Here is a 23,303-nt window from a genome sequence, read left to right on the forward strand (position 1 = left end):
GCTCCCCTCTTCAAACTGGCATGCCTGTCCAAAAACTTCTCGGTAGTCATATGATAATAGCTATGTTTGTCAGATCTCTGTACCATCAGTGTGTTTAACTACTGTTAAGGAGGATGATTTACATCATTCCTGAGTTAAGTATTTCACTACAAGCATCCAAAGGGAATCAGCACGATGAATGTATTTCCTATTGTTATAAATGTAAAAGTAATGTTCTCCATCACTTCCCCCAACCAACTTGAGGAAGAGCAGACATCGTCTGAAATCTGGATGCTGCTAAGTAGCTTCAGTCGTGTCCGACTCTGTGTGACCCCATAGACGGCAGCCCACCAGGCTCCCCAGTCCCTGGGATTCTCCAGGCAAGAACACTGGAGTGGGTTGCCATGTCCTTCTCCAAATCTGGATGGTGTGATTCTATAGATGGGCAAGATTTAAATCAATCAGCATTTTTCCTATAACTTATGGACAATATATGCTAAATTGAACCAGTGGAAATTCTAGTCAAGAATGGACAGAGGAAAACTTAATATAATTAAAAGATGGACGTGTGCCACAGGTTAGGACTCAGGAAGAATATATGAATGAATGAACCAACAAATTAAGGAACACCTAAACAATTTTCAATATATCAGAAAAGTTCCATAATCCAGAAATGATTATATTCTAGGGGCCAACTGACTGTGCACTTAGTGTTTATGATTTGCAGACCACTCAGGCAGGACTTGTGCAGAGATCCAAAATAAATGAAGAAATAAACCAAAGCCTACTTCAGAACGACCTAGTTTGTCAAGCAGCAAAACTACAAGTCAAACATCAGAGTTTTTTGCATCCCGACCATTCCATTTGGTCTTCTCCAAAATTCCACATGGCATTCAAGACTGTTGGTCTTTCAGGCTATTTCCTCATTCGAAACTGTTCTTCTAAGGAGGCAACTTTTACTATTGTTTAATCTCATAGAGCTTCATCCTCAACTCCCCTCTGCCTGGTTCCAGTATCTTCAACATATCAACACTGATATTTCAAAGGTACAGACTCAAAACAATTCATGTACTTCCCATCAATAAAAATACATAAAGACAAAATTTTTTTGGATTTCCTGTACCAGTGAATTGCAAAACTTTTATTTCAATCACTCAAGGTTAAAATATATCCCTTATTGCACCAGGAAATCTAGCACTATCGATTCCATCTTAGGATTTCTGCTCCTATCTGTCCCCAGGTTTTACCATCCTGGTCCTGACTTTCTGGATCTCTTGCTTAACGACTACAATAATGGCCCACCATCCCCTTTTAGCTTCTCCCCTTTCAATCAACCTCATACTGCCACTATATTAGTTAATTAATCCAAGGCACAGACCTAATCACCACCCACATTCCCTATTTGGCAAAACTAATACAATTATGTAAAGTTTAAAAATAAAATAAAATTAAAAAAAAAAAAAAAAAGAAAATCACCAAAAAAAAAAAAAAATTAATGGCTCCCCAAGTCCTATTGAACTAAGTCTAATCACTAGCATGAGAGTCCAAGTCCTCTTTACAGACTTTGAATTGTAAAGTCTCTATGTTGTAAAGAGCCCACCATATCTTTACAATCACCATCCCCCTTTTGTATATACTCTGTGCTGTATCCAACCCAAGCTGAAAAAGACACTTAAGACAACAGGACCTTAATATATATGTGTGTATATACATATATATATATATATAATTATACTAATATATGCTAATATATTAATGTATATTAATGTATAATATATACCAACTAACTAACTAACCCCTACCAGTATCTAACATCTCTGCTAGGAAAATCACACGCATCCTTAAAGATTCAGCTCAAATACTGTTTTGTCTATGAAACTTTATCTTTTCTATAAACCCTTATAGAATGCCAGGTTGCAGATCTTATGTAGCCTTTTTGACATTATGTCTCACACTATAATATTTGGTTTTGGATCTTCTAGCTAAATTCACTTAGCACGTGCTATGAGCAAAACACTTGGAAAGATATTTTGGGGATACACTGGAAACTAAGATTCATTCAGCAAAAGGCAAATGAGAAAAAAGTTTAAGTGGAGTGGAAAGTCATTCAAGCAGTTGGATGAACTCAAGGGCCAAATGAGATAATGACTGATAATAACCACATGGATTTAGTATAAAAGCGATTACTGATGACTTTAGCAAAGATTGGCATGAGAGAAGTAGAAGAGGATTGAAGAGCAAAAGGAAGAAAGAAAATGGAGACAATAAGTTAAAACTTTAAGGATATATATAAATATATATATATAAGAAAATAGATTTTATATATTCATTTATGAAAACAAAATACATGTATTACATGAATATTCTAATAGCTATATAATGAGAATCTAAGCTTATATTCCTACTTATAGTTTTAAAATACCTTTTTCATGCATTGACTCAGAATTCTAAGTCAGAATTCCAGTATTCTTGCCTGGAAAATCCCATGGACAGAGGACCCTGGTAGGCTACCGTCCATGGGATCACAGAGTTGGACACAACTGAACAACTTCACTTTCTTTCTTTTCTTTCTCAGAATTCTGAAACATTTCTAGTAAACAGTCATTGGGCAGTTGGAAACTGCTGCTGTCAGACAGCTAGGAGAAGGCAACCCTACTTCCTAAATTCCTTTTTAAATAATCATTTTGATTCTTTGGGGGCTTCCCTGGTAGCTCAGAAGGTAAGGCATCTGCCTGCAGTGCGGGAGACCCGGGTTCAATCCCTGGGTTGGCAAGATCCCCTGGAGAAGGAAATGGCAACCCACTCCAGTACTCTTGCCTGGAAAATTCCATGGACTGAGGAGTCTGGTGGGCTACAATCCATGGGGTCGCAAAGAGTTGGACATGACTTAGCAACTTCACTTTTCACTTTGATTCTTTCACATGACAGCAATGAGAATTTTAGAAACAACCTTGCCTTCCAAATGTCAACATACCTTTTCTGATTTCTTCTGAAAATAAATATGAACAATTTCCTCTGTTATTCATAAGCATCCTTATTTTTCTCATTCATATTAAAAATGGTCACATCTAACATGATTTCTAATTCAACAAAATTTGATTTACACACCGTGCATACTGGTTCAACAAATGTAATGGAACTGCAGAGATAACGGTAGCTTCTCCTTATGGGAGAAGCAGTGCTGGTCACTTAGCAGGCAAACACAGGTTAAAGACCCTAAGTCATCCGGCTGGTAAGTTTCAAAGCTGATTCCAGAATTCATGCCCTGTATGTCCTATGAAGGTTTTCATTTTTTTAACTATTCCACATTTTCTTCTTATAAATAGCCTCATGGGTCATGTGATCATTACAATAAACCATAACATAATTTTCAAAAATTAAAAAAAAAGCAGAGATATTACTTTGCCAACAACAACAAAAAAAATTCTCCCTTACAACTGGAAGATAAAAATTCATGACTTTTATGGACTTACACAACCTAATTTCAGTTTAAATTAAAAACAACAAACAAATGGAATTTCTATGCAAAACAGCTAACCAAAGTTACACAAACTTCTTTAGAAGATACAGAAACTTCTATTATATATCCTTGTCATTAATACACCTATTATGAAACAATAAGTTATTATACAAAACCCAAGAACATGATTATAAATCAAAGGAATTTTACAAATTAAGGACACAAAAACAAAAAGTGATAGCTATACTATTTAACATGAACTCCTTGAACACAGTCATCAGTCAAAAGCATAATCAGATAATGTTGCCCTAATCATTGTTAAAGTTTATTTTCATTCATAATTTATATTCATACAAAGAGTCAGACACAACTGAGCGACTGATCTGATCTGATAAAGAAAAAATTTTTAATGTTTTACCCAACCTGTAAGTCCAAGTGATCCTTAAACCATGCAAGCCACATCATGCCCTTTTATTGGCTAAAGTCCCCTTAATGATCCCCATTTCACTCAGAATAATAGTCAAGATCCTGCTGCGGTCTACCAGACCGTATATAATGAACATCACATCATGCTTTCTCATCTCTTACTTGTCCACTCTTCACTCTCCTCTGACTGTACTTGTCCACTCTTTACTCTCCTCTGACTCTCCAAATACCTTTCTTGACAATCTTTCAACATAGCAAGCATGCTCCGTATACTCGCTCTTCCCAATGACTGTATATCTTCACTCATATCTCTAAACACTTCCCCCTCTCATGCGGCACTCAGGTCTGTGCTCCACTCTCTCCTTAGCAGAAAGGCTTTCCCTAGACATGGTATTGGATAGTCTCCCATCATTCTGTATTTATTCTGCTTTATTTTTTCCTTAGTATGTATCCCTATTAACATATACATTAAAATTTTCATTTTAGGTGTTCCTTCACTAGAATGAAAGCTCCAGGAAGGAAGGAACTTCTGTTGTATGAATGAATGAATGAATGAATGATCATCTTTTCATTTCATCCAACTAAATAGGAAACTTCTCCAGAGACACAGCAGTAAAAAAACAAAACAAAACAAAACAATGTTCTTGAGTTCTTTGAATATCAGTGCAAAGTGAAGTACAAGTATCAATGGCATTCCTTATCAAAATACATACTGGTGAAGATGACATAGGATGATGATAGTTTCTTATCTGCGTGTACAATGTTGGGTGCAGAACTGTTTTGAGTTCCACAGCTGTAAAGCACACAATGCACTACATTTGCATCATGTCAAGAAACACAGATTTATCTCTGCTACTAATATTTCCCGTGACAGTGGGAGGCAATGTAGGTTTGTAAAACAGGTGAATTAGACTGAGGCTCTCTCTATCCTTCAAGACTATCAGGGATCTATGAGGTATTTGTCTCTTCCTTCTTGATTTTGCTTCTAAACATGCAAAACTCAAACAACAACTGTGTTCAACTTAAGGTCAGTATATACATAACAGCCAGTGTCCAAGAAAATTCACCACTGTTGGGTTTCAGTATGCTTCTTTCTAATGTTTAGTCCAATGATAGTTACAGATTGAAAGTCAAGAGATGTTAACTACCAGAAAACTCCTTATGAAAGTATCACCCAAAAGTGCTTCTCAACTCTTTAAGAATCACTGCAGACATACTTATAAACCCAATTTCTTGGGCATATCATTGTAAACACAGCTTTTTGAAGGACTCTTACCTAATTTAGCTAAGAGCAGAGATCTGAGTATATATGATGCATCAAGATGCACTTGCAATTTTATCTTTCCTTTAAGCTGGAGGGTGGTATTCTCACAAGATACATAATAAAAATCTGTCTAGTTCTTAATGCTAGAAAATGACTAAATCTCTGAAGCATCCAAGCAGAAGAACTTTAAGCTGAGCTCCATTCTGAATAAACCATTTCACTTGAAGAGATGTGATCAGACTGAAGAACAAACTCATTTATCTGGGTGATGAAACATGAAAAAAAATACTGGTAGCTGCTCTCCAGGAGACCTGGGTGTGGAGACACTAAGTCAAACTCCAGGAGACTTGTGGAAGTGGTAACACTGGAGGGCTTATAAGAGAGGACCCCCAAGCTTCTATAAATAACTAAGCCATAGTAGCAAGACTTATCACCACTGATTAAGACAACCACAGGGAGGCTTCCCTGAAGCAAGAGATCAGTCATCACAAGTCGTCAGTCATTCATGGTGACTCTCAGGACCATGGGGACTGCAGAGACCAACATGGCTGTGCCCAGCTTACTGAGGAGTGTGACTTACCCTAAACTTTCCACATTAGATGACAAAAGCCCACAGTAGACCCTTTGACTATTGAGATTGTTCTATCTACAGAGAAATTATTTAATTAACCTTCACTTTATATATGGCAGCCAACACTCAGTAGTTAAAATTAGCATTAGTAAACAGACTCTAAGAATATTGTGAGTTCTTAGAGGTGTCCTTGCACCGAGAGAATACAACAGAAAAGAAAGGAAACTTGACTTTCATGACCCAAGTGTTCTCCCATTACAATTACATAAGTAATGACATTTTATATGTTTTAAGGTTTTCCTTCTGGAAAAGTCATGGAAAAGTTTTCATTTCAAAACTATTCAAATAATATTCACATAAGATAGATAACAGAAATCAGGGTAACTCTGAATCTTATTAGGTAAGAAAATTTCCTCTGTTCCTGAAAATCTCTTCAAATTACTTTTTACCTTCAAATTTTAAAAAGAGAAGGCCCAAGTGCTGGACCTATTATAGAAAGGCTCCAGTAGGTAGCTGCAACACTGAAGACCACACCAAATAAGCACAGATAAGAAATAAACAAGTGGCAAGAGATAAAAAATTGCAAAATTAATGACAAGAATGATCAGCAAATGATAATGTAATATCCTGACCTGCTGAGTCTCCAATCTCTCCCACTCCTGATGTCCTTGATATTATCTACTTCTTGCAATGCTGAGAAAAAGAAAAAAGAAAGAAATGTATTTAGTGACAAATCAAAATAATTTCAAAAATACTCAGGTGAAAAAAAATAAACTTTACAAAGGGAATTAAAGAAGATTTCTACTACATAACTTTGGAAGAAATATTAAGTAATTTCACTGTAAAACTTTTTTCTAGACCAGATTTATCCTAACAATGCAAAGTTGATTTTGCATCTAAATATCAAATAATATAACACATTTAATACTATATTAATAAAAGATAAAACCATATCATCACTTCTATAGATGCTGAAAAGCATTTGACAAATACCAATACCCTTTCATGAAATAAACATTCAAAAAGCTTCCCTGGTGGCTCAGATGGTAAGGAATCTGCCTGCAATGCAGGAGACCTGGGTTTGATCCCTGGGTTAAGGAGATCCCTTGGAGAAGGGGCTGGCTATACACTCCAGCATTCTTGCCTGGAGAATTCCATGAAGAGAAGAGAATGGCAGGCTACAGTCCATGAGGTCGCAAAGAATTGGACATAGCTAAATGACTTTCACTTTCACTCCTCAACCTAATACGGAGCAACTATGAAAACCTCACAACTATCATACTTAGTAGTAAAAGACTGACTGATTTTCCCCTGCTATCAGAAATAAGACAATAGTGCCCACTCACATCACTTCTATTCAAGATTAAAAGGGAGGCTATGTTCAGGTATAAATCGCATCCAGATTGAAAAGGAAAAAGTAAATTATCTCTATTTGTAGTCAATGTTATTTTTATCTAGAAAATCCTAAGTATTGATATTTTATTTTTAAAAGATGATTAAATGTAATGAACATTATTAAAACTAATGTAAGGTTGCAGGACACTTGATCAATACATAAAAGTCAATTGGATTTGTATGTACTAGTAATAAACACTCCAAAAATAAAATCAAGAAAGCATTTCCCTTACAATAACATGAAAAAGTAAAATGCTTAAGTATAAATTTAATAAGTGGAGGATTTGTATATTAAAAACTAAAACACTACTGAAAGAAATGAAAGAATATCTAAGAAAGATGAAAATGCATCCCACATTCATGGATCAGAAAAGTTAATATTCTTTTTTTTTTATTTTATTTTATTTTTAAACCTCAAACACTGTATTAGTTTTGCCAAACATCAGAATGAATCCGCCACAGGTATACATGTGCTCCCCATCCTGAACCCTCCTCCCTCCACTCTGCAAATTCATCAGTGTATCTAACACAATCTCTATCAAAATTTTAGCCGGTCTTTTTGGTAAAAACTGACAGACTGTCCTTAAAATTCATACGGAATGCAAGGGATCCAGTACACCTAAAACAATCCTATGAAAGAAGAAAAAGTTTGGGAATGCATCCTTCACAACTTCTAAACTAAAGCCAAAGCTACAGTAATCAAGACAGTGTGGTACTGGTATAAGGATACAAATACAGATAAACGGCATAAAATTGAGAGTATAGGAACAAACCTTGACATTTATGGTCAATCAATTTTGACACACTTGCCCAGACAATTCAATGGGGGGGCGGGGAGAAAGGTAGGGAACAGTTACGGTATGACAAAAAATAAATAAATCTAGTTTTTGTTCCTGGTTCTTGACAGGCAGCTTTGAAAACCCTTGGAATTCCCTGAGTGATAGGTATGACTTCATTATGCTAGTGACATGACCCTTAAGAGGATTCCCAGACTGCTTCAGGCTGGGGTAGCATATCAGAAAAAGCAAGCAAGTGATTCGAGGGCTGGAACACTGAGACACCTCCCACCCCCAACCCCTGACCTTCTCCCCTACGCTGACTTCTAGGGGGAGGAGACCGAGAGGCTGGAGACTGAGTGTAATGACATGACCAATGACTAAGCCAAAACACATCTATAACTATGTCAATAAAAGCTCCAAACAACAGTCTCAGAATTTCCTTCCTGGTGAACAGAATGATGTTCAAGGAGGATGGCACACCCTGCCTCCGCAAGACAGAGACTCGTGCACCAAAACCCTTTTAGACGTGTCCTCTACCTCTTCTGTTCATCTGAATCCCTTACAATAAAAGTCATCATAAGTAAGCACATTCATGGATTCTATGAATCATTCTAGTGCATTACTGAGCCTGAAGAAGTGTCATGGGATTCCTAAGTCTATATCCAATTCACCCTGGGAAAAGTCTCCCTTGCCTGGGGACCCCACTTGTAGCTGTCTTCTGAAGTAAGGGTAGTCTATCTGGGGACCTCACCCATTAGCTTGTGAGATCTGGTGCTAACTCTAAATAGTTAGCATCAGATTGATTGGAATGATGAACACATTGGAATATAATCATGTTTCCAACAAATGGTCCTGGGAAAATTGGATATCCGTATTTAAAAGAATGGAATTAGATTCATACTTCAAAATCATATAAAAATTAATTCAAAATGAATCATATAAATAAATGTAAGAACTAAAAATAATAACGCTATTAGAAGAAAGCATAAATTTTTGTAACCCTGAGTTTGGCAATGATTTTTCACATATAACACCCACAGATAAAATAAATAACAAAAGAAAAAAATTGATAAATTGAACTACATCAAAATACAAAATCTTTGTTTCAAAGTACACCATCAAGAAAGTGAAAAGGTAACCTACGGAATGGGAGAAAATATTTACAAATCATAGATCTGATACAGGACTTGTATACAAAATATAGAAAGAACTCTTACAACTCTACGTTAAAAAGTCAAACAAACCAATTAAAAAATAAGCAAAGAATCTGAATAAACATTTTACCAGAATAGGTATAAAAATTGTCGATTAGAACATGAAAGATACTCAACATTAGGTAAATGCAAGCCAAAATCACAATGATATGCTACGTCACATCCACTGGGATGGTTATTTTTTTAAAAAAATAATAACAAGTGCTGCTACAGATATAGAGAAATTGGAAAAAACATACATCACAGATAAGAATGTGAAATTCTTCAAGTGTTTTGCAAAATAGTTTGGCAGTTCCCAAAAGGTTATAGAGAGTTACCATATGAGCCAGCAATTCCACTCCTATGTTCATACACAGAGAAATGAAACATATGTCCATACAAAAACCTGTACTCAAATGTAATCCCACTTAGAATAGCCAAAATGTGGCAACAGTCTAAATGTCCATCAACTGATGAATGAGCAAACAAAATGTAATATATCCATACAGTGGCATATTATTCAGTCATATAAAGGAATGAAGTATGTTACAACATGGATAATCTTTGAAAATATTATACCAAATGAAGGAAGCCAGTAACAAAAGACCACACATTGTATGATTTCATTTTTAAGAAATGTCCAGAATAGGTAAATTTATAAAGACACTGAGCAGATGAGCAGTTCCTTAGAGTTACAGGGAGAAGAGACTTGTGAAGTAACGGGGAGTACGTTAATGAATATGTAGCTTCTTTTTGTTAGAGGAAAATGTTCTAAAGTTATATTGTGGTAATATTGAACTTCTCCTTAAATTTACTGAAAAACACTTAATTGCACACTTTTAAATTAGTGGATTGTATAGTATATAAATTATAAATCAAAAAAGCAAGTTTAAAAAATTTCATAGATAAAGCAAAGGCACATTAACACATTAATCCCACATTTAAAAGGAAAATTACCCACATCTGTCTTGAAAAGTCTATGTTAAGATGATACAAAAGATATTTAATATTTTGATAGGTTATTCCTTGACAGATAACATTAATAGCATGTCAAGATTAAATACCAATAATAAAAGGAAAGCATTCTACTTTTAAATTAGTCTACAGAGATTAGTCTTTCAATAGGACTTTCAAGTGTGGCTACTGAAAGTTAAAAGTGGTCCAAATTTTTTGAAAAAATATTTGAATCATCTATACCAGCAATCTTATACATGTTCATCCCAGTGTGATAGTTGCTCAGTCATGTCTGGATCTTTGCAATCCCATGAACTGTAACCCCTTAGGCCTCTCTGTGCATGTAATTCTCCAGGCAAGGATGCTGGAATGGGTTAGTCATTCCCTTCTCCCGATGATCTTCCCAATCCAGGGGTCGAACCCAGGTCTCCCACATTGCAGGCAGATTCTCTATGGTCTGAGCCATCAGGGAAGCCCACACACGTTCATATGTAATTTCATTTCTGGAAAATACGTACTGAATAAAGAATTCCAAAAACAAGAAAAGGTATGCACAAATATATTCATATAGAAATTATTAGCAACATAAAAATAGAGTGAGTCAAAGTGGCTAACAATAGAGCATTGGTTAAATTAACTACAGATTATCTCCTTACTAATTTACTGAGGAAAAGAGGCTTAATAATTAGCAGAACCCAGATTCAAATACAAATTCCTTTGACTCCAGCATCCAAAAGTTTCTAAACACTAATTTTGTTCCAAAATATTAATGTTCTGAAAGATTAATTCTGGTTAATAGACCGAAGATCAGTAGTTTATATAACTAATGATACACACCCAGGCTCACATACAAGATACAAAACGAACTCAAAAAAGAAATGCCAAAATGTTACAATGATAGTTTTAGAATAGAAAAGTTTCTTAGTTTCTTTTGCTAATTTACATTTTTAAACATTTTTCCAATAAATTCTATAACTTTCATAGTAACAAAAAGGTTACTAAATAGAATATCAAAACTTTTATACAAAGTGTATACTGCTATTTAAGTGTGCCAATAAAACAGCTTTGAAAAGGTTCTGAGTTGGCACCTAGTGCCCTTTTAATAACCCCATAGTCCTCCCCAGAACACAGACATCCACTGGAGTACTCCATCCAGGTCTATTTTCTAAATATTAACCAAGACTTTAAAAAAATAACTAACTTATTTTTATCCACTAGACACTTTATCTACACTGGCTCTTTACTTCACAACCACTCTATGAAATGTGCATAATTAGCACATAGCAAACGAGGACACTGAGACTCATTTGCTCATAGTCACATGGTCAGCATGTGGCAGAGATAACAATGAGGTATCATCTCACATCTGCCAGAATGGCTATTATCAAAAAGTCTATGAATAACAAATGTTGGGAAAGGTATGGAGAAAGGGGACACTTGTACACTGTTGGTGAGAATGTAAAATTGGTGCAACCACTATGGATACACTATGGAGGTTCCTCAAAAAACTAAAAACAGAACTACCGTATGATCCAGAAATTCCACTCCTGGGTATATATCTGGGAAAAAAAGGAAAAGACTAACTGGATAAGATACATGCACCTCAATGTTCACAGCAGCACTATGTAAAATAGTTAAAACACAAAAGCAACCAAAATGCCCCAAAAGATGACTGGAATATTACTCAGCCATGTAATTTGCAGTGATGTGGATGATGTAATAAAAAATATTATACTTGGTGAGATAAGTCAGACAGAAAAAGACAAACACTGTATGGTATCATTTATATGTGGAATCTACAAAAATACAAATGAGCAAATATTCAAAATGAAAACAGACTCACAGATACAGAAAATAAACTTGCTGTTACCAAAGGGGAGAAGGCAGGGGGAGTAACAAATTAGGGGTATGTGATGGCATTACCGACTCGATGGACCTGAGTTTGAGTGAACTCTGGGAATTGGTGATGGACAGGGAGGCCTGACGTGCTGCAATTCATGGGGTTGCAAAGAGTCGGACACAACTGAGCGACTGAACTGAACTGATTAACAGATACAAACTACAATGTATAAAACAGATAAGCAACAGGATATATTGTATAGCACAGGGAATTATAGCCATTATCTTATAATAACCTATAATGGAATATAGTTTGCAAAATTACTGAATCACTATTCCTCTCTTTACACCTGAAATAATACAGTATTATAAGTAAACTATACTTCAACTAAAATTTCTTGAGGTGCCATCGCCTTCTCGGAATAGACCACATGCTGCTGCTGCTACTAAGTCGCTTCAGTCGTGTCCAACTCTGTGCGACCCCATAGACAGCAGCCTACCAGGCTCCCCTCTCCTTGGGATTCTCCAGGCAAGAACACTGGAGTGGGTTGCCATTTCCTTCTCCAATGCATGAAAGTGAAAAGTGAAAGTGAAGTCGCTCAGTTGTGTCCGACTCTAGCAACCCCATGGACTGCAGCCCACCAGGCTCCTCCGTCCATGGGATTTTCCAGGCAAAAGTATTGGAGTGGGGTGCTATTGCCTTCTCCATAGACCATATAGATAACTTCAAAAGATACTTGTCCATGTATCAGTTCCCTATTGCCTTTTCAAGTGCTGGCCAATGTATCAAACAAAGTAATTGTTACTAACATGGATGTGAGCTAGTCAGATTAAACTGGGAAAAGTACAAAAATTGGAGGCACTCTCCCACCACCTGTCACTATCCATTCTTCCTTTTATTTGCTGCATAGAATTTAGCATCTCTAAAACTGTTGTTTTTTTTTCTTTTAATGACCTTGCCAATTTTGTTTATTGCTTTACTTTTTGCACCTAGAACAGTGCCTGATTTAAACTGGAGTTCAAGAAATACTTAGAAGATGAATAAACAAATGTACTTAGAAACAGATGCAAATTTATCTCTTTCCTAAGCTATATGTCTCTTGCCAAATCAAATAGCCTCTCATTTTTTAGTTTTTTACTTTAATTATGCTTTATGGTACCAGTACATGTGAAATCTTTAGTTTCCCCAACCAGGAATCAGACCTGTGCCCCATGCATTGGAAACTCAGATTATCAACCACTGGACCACCAGAGAAGTCCCCGACATCTCAGCTTTTATATATCCACTTCTTTAATACAATACTGCTCAAGGTTGATATGAGTTTAAATTCATTCATTCAAAAACTATTCATTGAGCACCTATTACATGCCAAACATTATTCTAAGCAATGTAATAGTAGCATGGAACAAAACAGACAAGAATCGCTTATGCAGCTCATAGTCTGGTGAGGGAAGATAGACAAGAATGTAACATAAAGTATTAGATTCTGACAAGTATTCTGGAGACAAACAGCTGTGGGTAGCAATCTGAGAGGAGGAGTCACAGTTTTAAGCAGAGTAACTGAGAAAGAGGACATTTGAATACAGAGGTGAGGGAGTGAGAGGTACATGTCAGAAAAGGAACTTTCAGTCAACAGGAAAAGCATGCTGGCATGACTATTGTCAGAGTGGTTGCAGTGCCATGAGTGATGAATGAGTATGGAGAAATGAGGTCAGATAAGTGAGGCAGGGGAAAGGACAGACTGTGTCAGGCCTATATGCCATTGGAAAGATATCAGCTTTTATTCCTAGAAAAATTAGCAGTCTTTGGAGGGGTTTGAACAGAAGTAGGATATTCTATGGCTAAAGTTTTTAATGGGCTCAGTATCTCTCAGTAGAATTGCTACTGGCATTTTGGGTGGCCAGCTCCCCTCTGTCCTGACCTTCAAGCACACAGCATGTCATTTAGCATCTCTAAGCTCAGCTCACCTACTGCCAGTAGTAATCCCCAGAAATTCTGACAACTAAAAATGGCCCCACTTATTTCCAAAGCTCTCTTAAGAACAGACCATGGTAGTGGAGAGTCTGTTTTAATATTCCATACTTTATGTCATCTTGAGCTAAAGCGAGAGTGGTAAATTAGAATACATATTTTTTTAGAGATAGGATTTGCAAATGGATTGGATATGAGTGTGAGTTCTGTTCTTCACTGAAATTATGAAGACCAGGTATGGAATTGATCTGGTAAAGAAAGCAGGCATTCAGTCAAGAAAAGCAAAAAAACTGCTATGTAAAAGCAGATATGTCTATATTTTATGCAAAGAATTTTGTGAAATGAAATAATGAGCAGTCCTGAACTGATGGATTTTGTTACATTTTATGAAGTGTATTTTACGAAGGAATAGAGTTAACAGAAATAAACATTAGATAAATAAATGAATAAATGGCTGCTAATTAACAGTAGTCTATTAACTAGTATATGCAATTTGATTATATCAAGAAAATTGTCATTTTTTTTTATATATAACCCAAAGGAATGAATTTAATTGTGGGATTTAGAACAATACATGGTGTGTGAGGAGGCAGGCTTTTAATGCTGTTAAAATCCCACCAGGCCCACGTTGCTTGGAGTAGATGCCCTACAGTGAGATTAGACACTGCCTTGGGAAAACAGTGAGTGCCACAACTCTCCTGTACCCCATATGGACTATGAACCACCAATTCCAACCTATGGAGTCAACTAGTCAATACATGCAACCTTTACTACATTCATGGGCCATTTAAGGATTTCAGAGAAAAGCTGTGTTCAAACGTTGTTCAGCTCCTCTTTACTGGTAGAGTTGAGTCATTCTTCCATAGACAGAACAAATGATCGGAATCAACACAATAACTGATAGATGCAAACATACAATTTAGAGTTGCTGGGAGGAAGTGTCCAATTGCATCACCACTAGACTTATCCCTAGGAGTAGCATCCTGCTTGCTTGCCAAAGTAGAAAAGCAGCATTTTGAACAGCAATGCTCATCGCATAAATCTGAAGATTCTTTCTAAATGTGTTAAATCACCAAACCCATATACTTAGAACAATTTTATTCTCTTTGGATTTATACCACACTTAGGAACATTCTGCTTCAATATTTTCTATCAATATTCCCTATGATTTGTTACAGGGGAGGTATTTGTATTCCAACAGAAGTCTCTATACACACAGGTACAAATGCATGCTTCCTTCAGAACACAGCATCATTTTCCAGCCTATTGTTAGACACCCTCTTATTCTCAATAACATTAGTGGAGGGGAATTGAATGTAATTCTTCAGTCAAGTTCCATCTCCAATCACCAGTTAGCGAAAGAAGTCAGAAGGTTCATACAAAGGTGGTTGCTTGAACTAAAGTGGGAAGGAACATGATAAGTAAGTACCAGTGGCCGACAGATGCCCTACAGGCTTCGCATTGTTGTTTGAGGGGAAGGACATAGTGTGTCATAATGAATTACCATTAATTTGAGCCAGCGGTACTGTTAGATTGAGCCCAGCAACCCAGGATGACAAACAGTGCCTGCAAGACCATCTAATGAGGGGACAAGACTGCTCCAGAGGTGCCGCTTCACTCAATTAGTGGACAAGGCTTTTAATGCCGCTCTGCACAACTAAAGCAATTTTGATTACTTAGAGCTAAGTCTCCATTTAGAATGTTTTGGAAGCTGAAACAGGGTTTCTTCCTTTTTTTTTTCCTAATATAATTTAGCTTGAGAGTATCTGAATGGTAATAAGCTATTTGAAAACCAATCACATTATTTCTTATTCTTCCCTAAGTAATATTGAAATATATTTTTTAAAAGTTCAAATGATAGAATTTACTCTAGTAAATGAAATGTAAATAAGATAGCAAATGATTAAGGATATGCAGAGGGTGTGTGTGTGTGTGTGTGTGTGTGTGTGTGTGGTGTGTGTGTGCGTGTGTGTGTGTGCGTGTGTGCATGCAGCACCATGTGTGTCTGTGCCAGAATTACAGTTGGTGAATTTCATTTCATCAGCCAACATTATCAGGAGGGTTGCATATTTATTCTATATATCCACATTTTTAAAAAATTCCAGATCTTGCCTTCTTTGGCTGGGAGCACTTATATTTCAGATCTTTTGATATGGGGAACTGACTTTTCCACTTCATTATTTTTTTCACTATGTCACTGCATGATGAAAAGCACTGATAAGCACAATGGTACGACTTTCTTTAATAACGTGATCATTGACTTATAACTAAAACCTTACCTTCCCAGAGTCTCCTTAGGCTTCCTAAAATTCCTTTCATTCTCATTAGAAACATACAGGGTGCTCACTCTATACATCATTCTATTATCTTCCAGCTTTTTATCCACTATGTGTATTTAATCCTTGGTCTGCTTATACTGTGTGAAATTCTATGAAATTTTACCTTTATAAACAGAATGTCATTAGATTAAAAAAACATGACTCAAGTCCTTAATGAATTATGCAAGACACACAGTAGGTACTCATAAAATTTTATTCCACTGAACACAAATACTATAGATAAAGAAAGTGAACATCAAGATTTTTCATAGAGAACCCTTCTTCCTTTGCTTCCCTCAGATGAGGAGGAACATCAGGATCAAGAGTTGATAAGGAGAAACTATACCTATATCTACCCATTGCCAAAATCAAAGCGAGGGTGGGGAATTTTTTAAAAATCCATTGCCTAAAGTAGGCCCCATAAAAACCAATTTTAAAATGAAACACATCTTCATATCTTTGTTTACAAAATAGCCCACATGAACATGTAGAATCAGAATCATCCAGGGCAGATGCTAGCAAACTTTTAAAACTTGCTTTAATACTTTGAACCACTGGAAAACCAACGGGTTGAATAAATAAGAAACAATCAGATATTTTTTCTTCTTCCTTTCCATAGGCATATTTAATTTTCTCAAAATAGTTTTAATAATTTCTACTTTCTTGACTCCTAAAGGATTAACTTGTAAAGCATGTTGAACTCCTAGGGAGCTACTCATGTTTTAGTAGAAAATGGTATATTACTAGCATTGTTTGTGCTGTAAGTACAAATTAAAAAGAAAAAACAATATGACTCAGGAATCAAGTAATACTTTCAATAATGGGTTACACTGTTAACAGTCACAATGACTTAGACACTGGCAAAATATATGCCCTGATTCTGTACCGGACCTTGTCCCAGAGTACATGATATGAAATCACATCACTGATTCAAATTATTGCCAAGGTTGATAAAACTACTGTTGCTTAGTCACTAAGTCTGTCCAACTCTTTGCAACATAATGGACTGCAGCATACCAGGCTCCTCTGTCCTCCACTCTCACAAAGTTTCCTGAAATTCATGTCTGTTGAGTCGGTGATGCTATCTAACCATCTCATCCTCTGCCAAACTCTTCTCCTTTTGCCTTGAATCTGTTCTAGCATCCAGGTCTTTTCCTATGAGTTGGCTCTTAGCATCAGATGGAAAAAGTAATGTTTCCTAAGGCCCACTTGACTACACACTCCAGGATGTCTAGCTCTAGGTGAGTGACCACACCATTGTGGTTATCCAGGTCATTAAGAACTTTTTGTTACAGTTCTTCTGTGTATTCTTGCCACTTCTTAATCTCTTCTGTTTCTGTCCTTACCACTTTTGCCCTTTATCATGCCTGTCCTTTCAAGAAATGTTCCCTTGATATCTCCAATTTTCTTGAAGAGATCTCTAGTACATCCCATTCTACTGTTTTCCTCTATTTCTTTTCATTGTTCATTTAAGAAGGCCTTCTTATCTCTACTTGTTATTCTATGGAACTCTGCATTCAGTCGGGTATATCTTTCCCTTTCTCCCTTGCTTTGTGCTTCTCTTCTTTCCTCAGTTATTTGTAAAGCCTCCTGAGATAATCAGTCACTTTGCCTTTTTGCATTTCTTTCTCTTTGGGGTGATTTTGGTCACTACCTCCTGTACAAGGTTACAAAATTCTGTCCATAGTGCTTCAGTCACTCTGTCTACCAGACCTAATCTGTTGAATCAATTCATCACCTCCACTGTATAATCATAAGGGATTTGATTTAGGTCATACCTGAATGGCCTACTGGTCTTCCCTACTTTCTTCAATTTAAGCCTGAATTTTGCAATAAGGAACTCATGATCTGAGCCACAGTCAGATCTCGCTTTTTCTGACTCTTGCTTTTACTGACTATATAGAGCTTCTCCACACTCTGCTGCAAAGAACATAATCATAGTTTCACTTATTCTCCTCTCTTGACAAAAGGAGTAATATGAGAAAGGGAAAATGTACCCATATTAGTTGTAGAAATTAAAGACAAATAAAATGTGAAGATTAAATAGGAAAGTAGCAGTAATATTTATGATTCAGTAAGTATCAATCTCTTAAATGCTTCCCCCTTCACTTTCTGTTTGTCCTCTAGTAGAGTAATGGTCCAAAGTATCGTCAACAATGATCACCATTCAGCTTTCCATCAATGTTAGTAACTAATATCATACATATTTTCCATCCTTGTTGATTAAATTTTATTTCTTAAATATATATGATATTTGCATAGCCAAAACTGTATATACAGGTAACTCCCATGTGTGAGTATGTATGTGTGTGTGTGTGAGCACACTCAGTCATGTCTGACTCTTTGCAGCCCCATGGACTGTAGCCCACTGGGTTCCTCTATCCATGGGATTTTCCAGGCAAGAATACTGGAATGGGTTGCCATTTCTCCTCCAGGGAACCTTCCTGACCAACGATCTTCAGGACCTGGGGGTTGAACCAGCGTCTTCTGAGTCTCCTACATTGGCAGGCAGTTCTTTACCACTAGTACCACCTGGGAAGATCTTAGGAGACTTAGTTCCATCTCTATCACTTCTGTTTATTCCCTCCAACACATTATATGCAATTATTTTCATTAATTCTGGCTTATTCTTCCTGTATTTCTTTTTGTAAAAATAAGCTAATATATGTATTTATTCTCATTTGCCCTTCTTTCTAATGCAAAAAATAGCATATTGTCTCCAATCTTTGAAGTTTCAAAAAAGTTTTATCTAAATATATTCTAGAAATGTCTCCATGTTCATGCATAGAAACCTTCCACATTATTTTTTAGAACTGCATGCTACTTGTATGGACATTCTTTAATTTATTAAACAGGTCTTTTATGAATGGGGATTTAGGTTATTTCTAATATTTGGAATTGCAAATAATGTTACAATTAATAAACTGAAATAATCTTGTTAACTCCTCATGTAATTCTCAAGAAACCACTGGTGGGTCAGGAGGTTGCCTTGATCTACTTCAGCTGGTGTCAACTGATATCACATTTCTGACATGGGAGAGGAGTACAGTTAGGAAGCCTGAATTAACTTTGATGCTTTTACTGGAGCTCAAATTTATTCCTAGTCTTGAATATAGATATTCATGAGTAAAACAACCATGAAATAGTTTTGGTTTATATGAAGGGACAGAAAATGAATTTTAGAACTTTTCTAAATTTTTCTTTGTTTCACAAGACTTTCTTGATATGCTAAAGTAATCTAAATCACTAGAAATCCTAAAAACATAAGAACCAGAAAACATTCTCTTTTGTACAAACATCTAGGTAGCAAGGAGCAACCCTTAACTTTCCTTACATTTAGAATCTTAGGAGCTTGAAAGTAGTCATTGAATGAATGAATAAATGAATGAGTGAATGAATTATTGAATCTACTGGACCCAACAAACGTCTGACATTAAAGCTTGGAAACAATCTCGAGGAAATATAAGCCTGAGCTACTGTTCTGAAGGCAGGCATATGTATTTAGCAATAGCTTTGTTCCACTCTTCCAAAAATCAGGCAGCCTATAAATAATGCCGGAGAAGGCAATGGCGCCCCACTCCAGTACTCTTGCCTGGAAAATCCCATGGATGGAGGAGCCTGGTAGGCTGCAGTCCATGGGGTCGCTGAGGGTCAGACCTGACTGAGCGACTTCACTTTTACTTTTCACTTTCATGCATTGGAGAAGGAAATGGCAACCCACTCCAGTGTTCTTGCCTGGAGAATCCCAGGGACGGGGAGCCTGGTGGGCTGCCGTCTATGGGGTCCCACAGAGTCGGACATGACTGAAGTGATTTAGCAGCAGCATAAATAATGCTCAGGTCATCTTTGCTGCAGCCCTGATGTAACGGATGGACATGAGTCTCAGTTTGTGGCTTGAGGTCACAGTGGTCACATTCCCCCCTGTTGTTGTAACCATTAAAGGAATGATGACTAATGGCTTTGAGGAAGAGTAGAAGTTAGACAATAAGTCCAGAGAAAACTTCCAGCAGCAAGAAGATGTACTTGACAAGTGCCTTTGAGGCATCACACACTTGCTGGAGAGACCAGAGATTCCTCAGAGGAGAAGAAGAAAAAGAGAAGAAAAAAAGAATGGTTGTGTTAGTATTTGCCAAAAAAATAAAAGTCTGAGAAATCCCCGAGAGAACCCAGAGGATGGTAAAATGTACCTTTCCTAAGACTGCCACTGATTTTACCTTTGCCCTTGGAGTAGAATGAAGTGAAGTGAAAGCCGCTCAGCCATGTCCAACTCTTTGCAACACCATGGACTGTAGCCCACCAGGCTCCTCTGTCTAAGGAATTTTCCAGGCAAGAATACTGGAGTGGGTATCCATTTCCTTCTCCAGGGGATCTTCCCAACCCAGGGATCGAACCTGCAATGCAGGAATCTCCTGCATTGCAGGCAGATTATTTACCATCCGAACCACCAGGAAAGCCCCTGGTAGAATGGAGTAGAATGAAGTACAGCTAATGTTCAAGGAAAACCCAGAGATTTGAATAAAGATGATGAAATAGGTTAAATCTTTCACAACAAGATTTGATTTTTAATACCAGATTTTGTTATTCACTTGCATCATTTTTAATTCAAGTATCTGACTCCCCTCTCTTCCTTTAGGGAGAAAAAAACCTGTGTCAATGGCTCCTTAAGCAGCAAGATCATGGCTAATATAAGCATTTTGTTATATCATCATCTCATTATCACATGCAGGGCATTAATCGAGGCACCTCATTTAAGGTGGGAAAGAATTTGCTAAGGGAAGATGATTCAACACAGTCTCTTCCGATGAGTACTGTCATCTCCAATCCCTTTTAGGAATAGGTGGAGATGTAACTAATAATAAAGTGTGAACATTTATTAAGTTTATTCATCAATAAGGTAACATGCCCCATTTTTCAAGGGTTCTAAAGTCACCATCTCATCCGTTTTTCTCTGGAACTGCCCTGTCACATCGTGATATGTACATACACTGAATTTATTTCTTTTTTAAAAGGCATCCCAGAGAGACGAGATGTGGACGGGTGTGAAGAACGGATCTGGGGAACCAAATGGGTGCAGATGCCTCCATTGACAAAGGGAAAAGGCATATGGCTTCCTTCCTTCCCGGTGTACCCAGGGCTCAGAGAGCGCTCTAGATTTCCCTGTGATAAGTGTCTGCTTGCGAGCGCCACTGGGAAGATATTTTGTATGCCACAGAAAACCAAGATGTTTGCATTCCCACCAATCCAGGGATAAGGCATTTTCCTCATACAGACACAAAACATACAGTATATGAATGTTTAATGGAGGCTAAAACTGGGAGAGGAACAGAAAACAAGAACAGAGCAGGTTAAAAAAATATCTGGTTTCTCTCTATCAAAATACTAATTAAAATTCATGTTCATGGGGATGATTATACATATGTTTTTGAACTAAAAGTCTAACCTGGCACTATTTTTTGGCCTTATTTTTGTGACAACATTTTTGTCCATATGGCATGAAGTGAATCATTTTACATCTTTTTTTAAGCTCTATGTGTTTTTCTTGTTGTCTATTCCCTCTTCTCCCACCACACACACACTGGCAGCCGCTACCAAGTTGCCAAATGCCAACTCAACCCTGCAAGCTGGCTGCGTAGAGCTATATAGTACTGGCATTTTCCTTTCTTTGCAGAAATATTCTCTCTCTTTCCCCCTCTCTCTCTCACACACACACACCACCAAAGCACCCTGAATATTCCTCCTTCATTTCCATGCAGATCTCATGGTTTCTCGGATTCTGCGCAGCTCCAGTGTGTGTGGCACTGGCTGCTGGTCTGTGCGGCGGCCTCCCCCAGCTTACGCAGTACCTCTGGCCTGCCTTCTCTATGGCACTGCGACAATTAGTGGTTCACTTAAGAACTGCTAAAAATTAATGGTTAATCAAGCCCATGTAATTAATTTAGTCACAGCAAAGTGGAAAAACCAGTATTGTCCGGTTGTCCCCTTTTCCTGCTCTCTTTTAATCATCATAATCCAGGCTCCTGCTTTCTCAGACAGAAGAGTACTTTTTCTCTGCAGCCCAGGCATGCTGCCTGGCCAGTCAGGTCCCGGATGGCACGCGGTTCCTGCATGTGTTGCCTCCACAAGTAGCAGGCGCTGCTTGAGTTTTGTGTGGAAGGGCAGCAACTCTACCTAACAAATGTAACTTTAACAACAGTAAAACAACCTAATAGCTTAGCATGCCAGGGGGCTAATGTGGCGGGCCATTTACTGCTGCACTAAATAGCCCCGGCTTGATTCTCATTGCCAAGTGTCGAACTGAGAATTGCAAGGCAGGAGTACCTCCTAATTCATTAGATAAAGGGGGTCATTGCTCATAGGGCCCGGGAAACTGTAGAAGGGTAAGAAATTGAACAAAACATTCCTCCTTTCAAGCACCATCAAAACCTGGGCTCCCTTGATCCTCAGAGTCACTGAAACATGACGGCTCTGTTCCTGGCATGCATATGCCAACTTCTAACTTTGGGCAATTGAGCTTTATTTGGCGATGTTCAGCTGGAAAGAGGCTAAAAGGGGGAGGGCTCCTAATACTACAGCTATTATTTATTCTTTGTAAATCACTTTGAGACCCTTGAAACAAAAGTAACAACACAAGAACAAAGTATGATTTCGCCTTGGCTGTAAAATGAGCCACTACTAAGCTGTCCTAACCAGCTATCTGCCTCCTGTGCCCTCGAAAATTCGCTGTGGACAGTTGTGACCTGGCTAATAGGCTGGGCAGGAAAATGACTACTAACAATAAAAGAGAGACTCAAATTCTTGTTAGCATTGTTACATCTCGTAATATTATTTGTCTTTTATTCCATTTTTTAAAAAATTTCTTCCAGGTAGTTATAGAGTTCTAAGTTCAAACTGCCCTGAATAGTCACGGGAAGGTTAAGTGGACAAAAATTCCCTGATCTTGTTGTCATGAATAGAAAAGAAAAATCATCAAAAATTTCCAAGGAGATCTCTAAAATGGGACATCTTTATTTCCTGAACATTAGCCCTAAAACAACTGATTTCTCTAATTCCTGCCATCACTCAGATTGGCCTTGAATTACCTCCCAATAGGCCTCCCACGTGCTTCTAGATGAGACTGTGTAATGGGGGATCTGTTAATTAACTAGAAGCAAAG

General features: G+C 37.3%; 1 protein-coding gene across 11 annotated transcripts in view; it reads right to left on the reverse strand.

The window, feature by feature from the left end:
- Positions 1-23,303, reverse strand: part of SOX5 (SRY-box transcription factor 5) — a 1,162,090-nt gene that overhangs the window by 756,067 nt on the left and 382,720 nt on the right. For all 11 annotated transcript variants that reach the window (XR_008711737.1, XR_008711736.1, XM_055571976.1 and 8 more), the window contains one exon: positions 6,333-6,393. The gene's annotated coding sequence lies outside the window, so the exon portion shown is untranslated. The remainder of the gene's footprint in view (positions 1-6,332; positions 6,394-23,303) is intronic.

The sequence above is a fragment of the Bubalus kerabau genome, chromosome 1 (assembly GCF_029407905.1).
Source record: "Bubalus kerabau isolate K-KA32 ecotype Philippines breed swamp buffalo chromosome 1, PCC_UOA_SB_1v2, whole genome shotgun sequence".
Classification (NCBI taxonomy): Eukaryota; Metazoa; Chordata; class Mammalia; order Artiodactyla; family Bovidae; genus Bubalus; species Bubalus kerabau.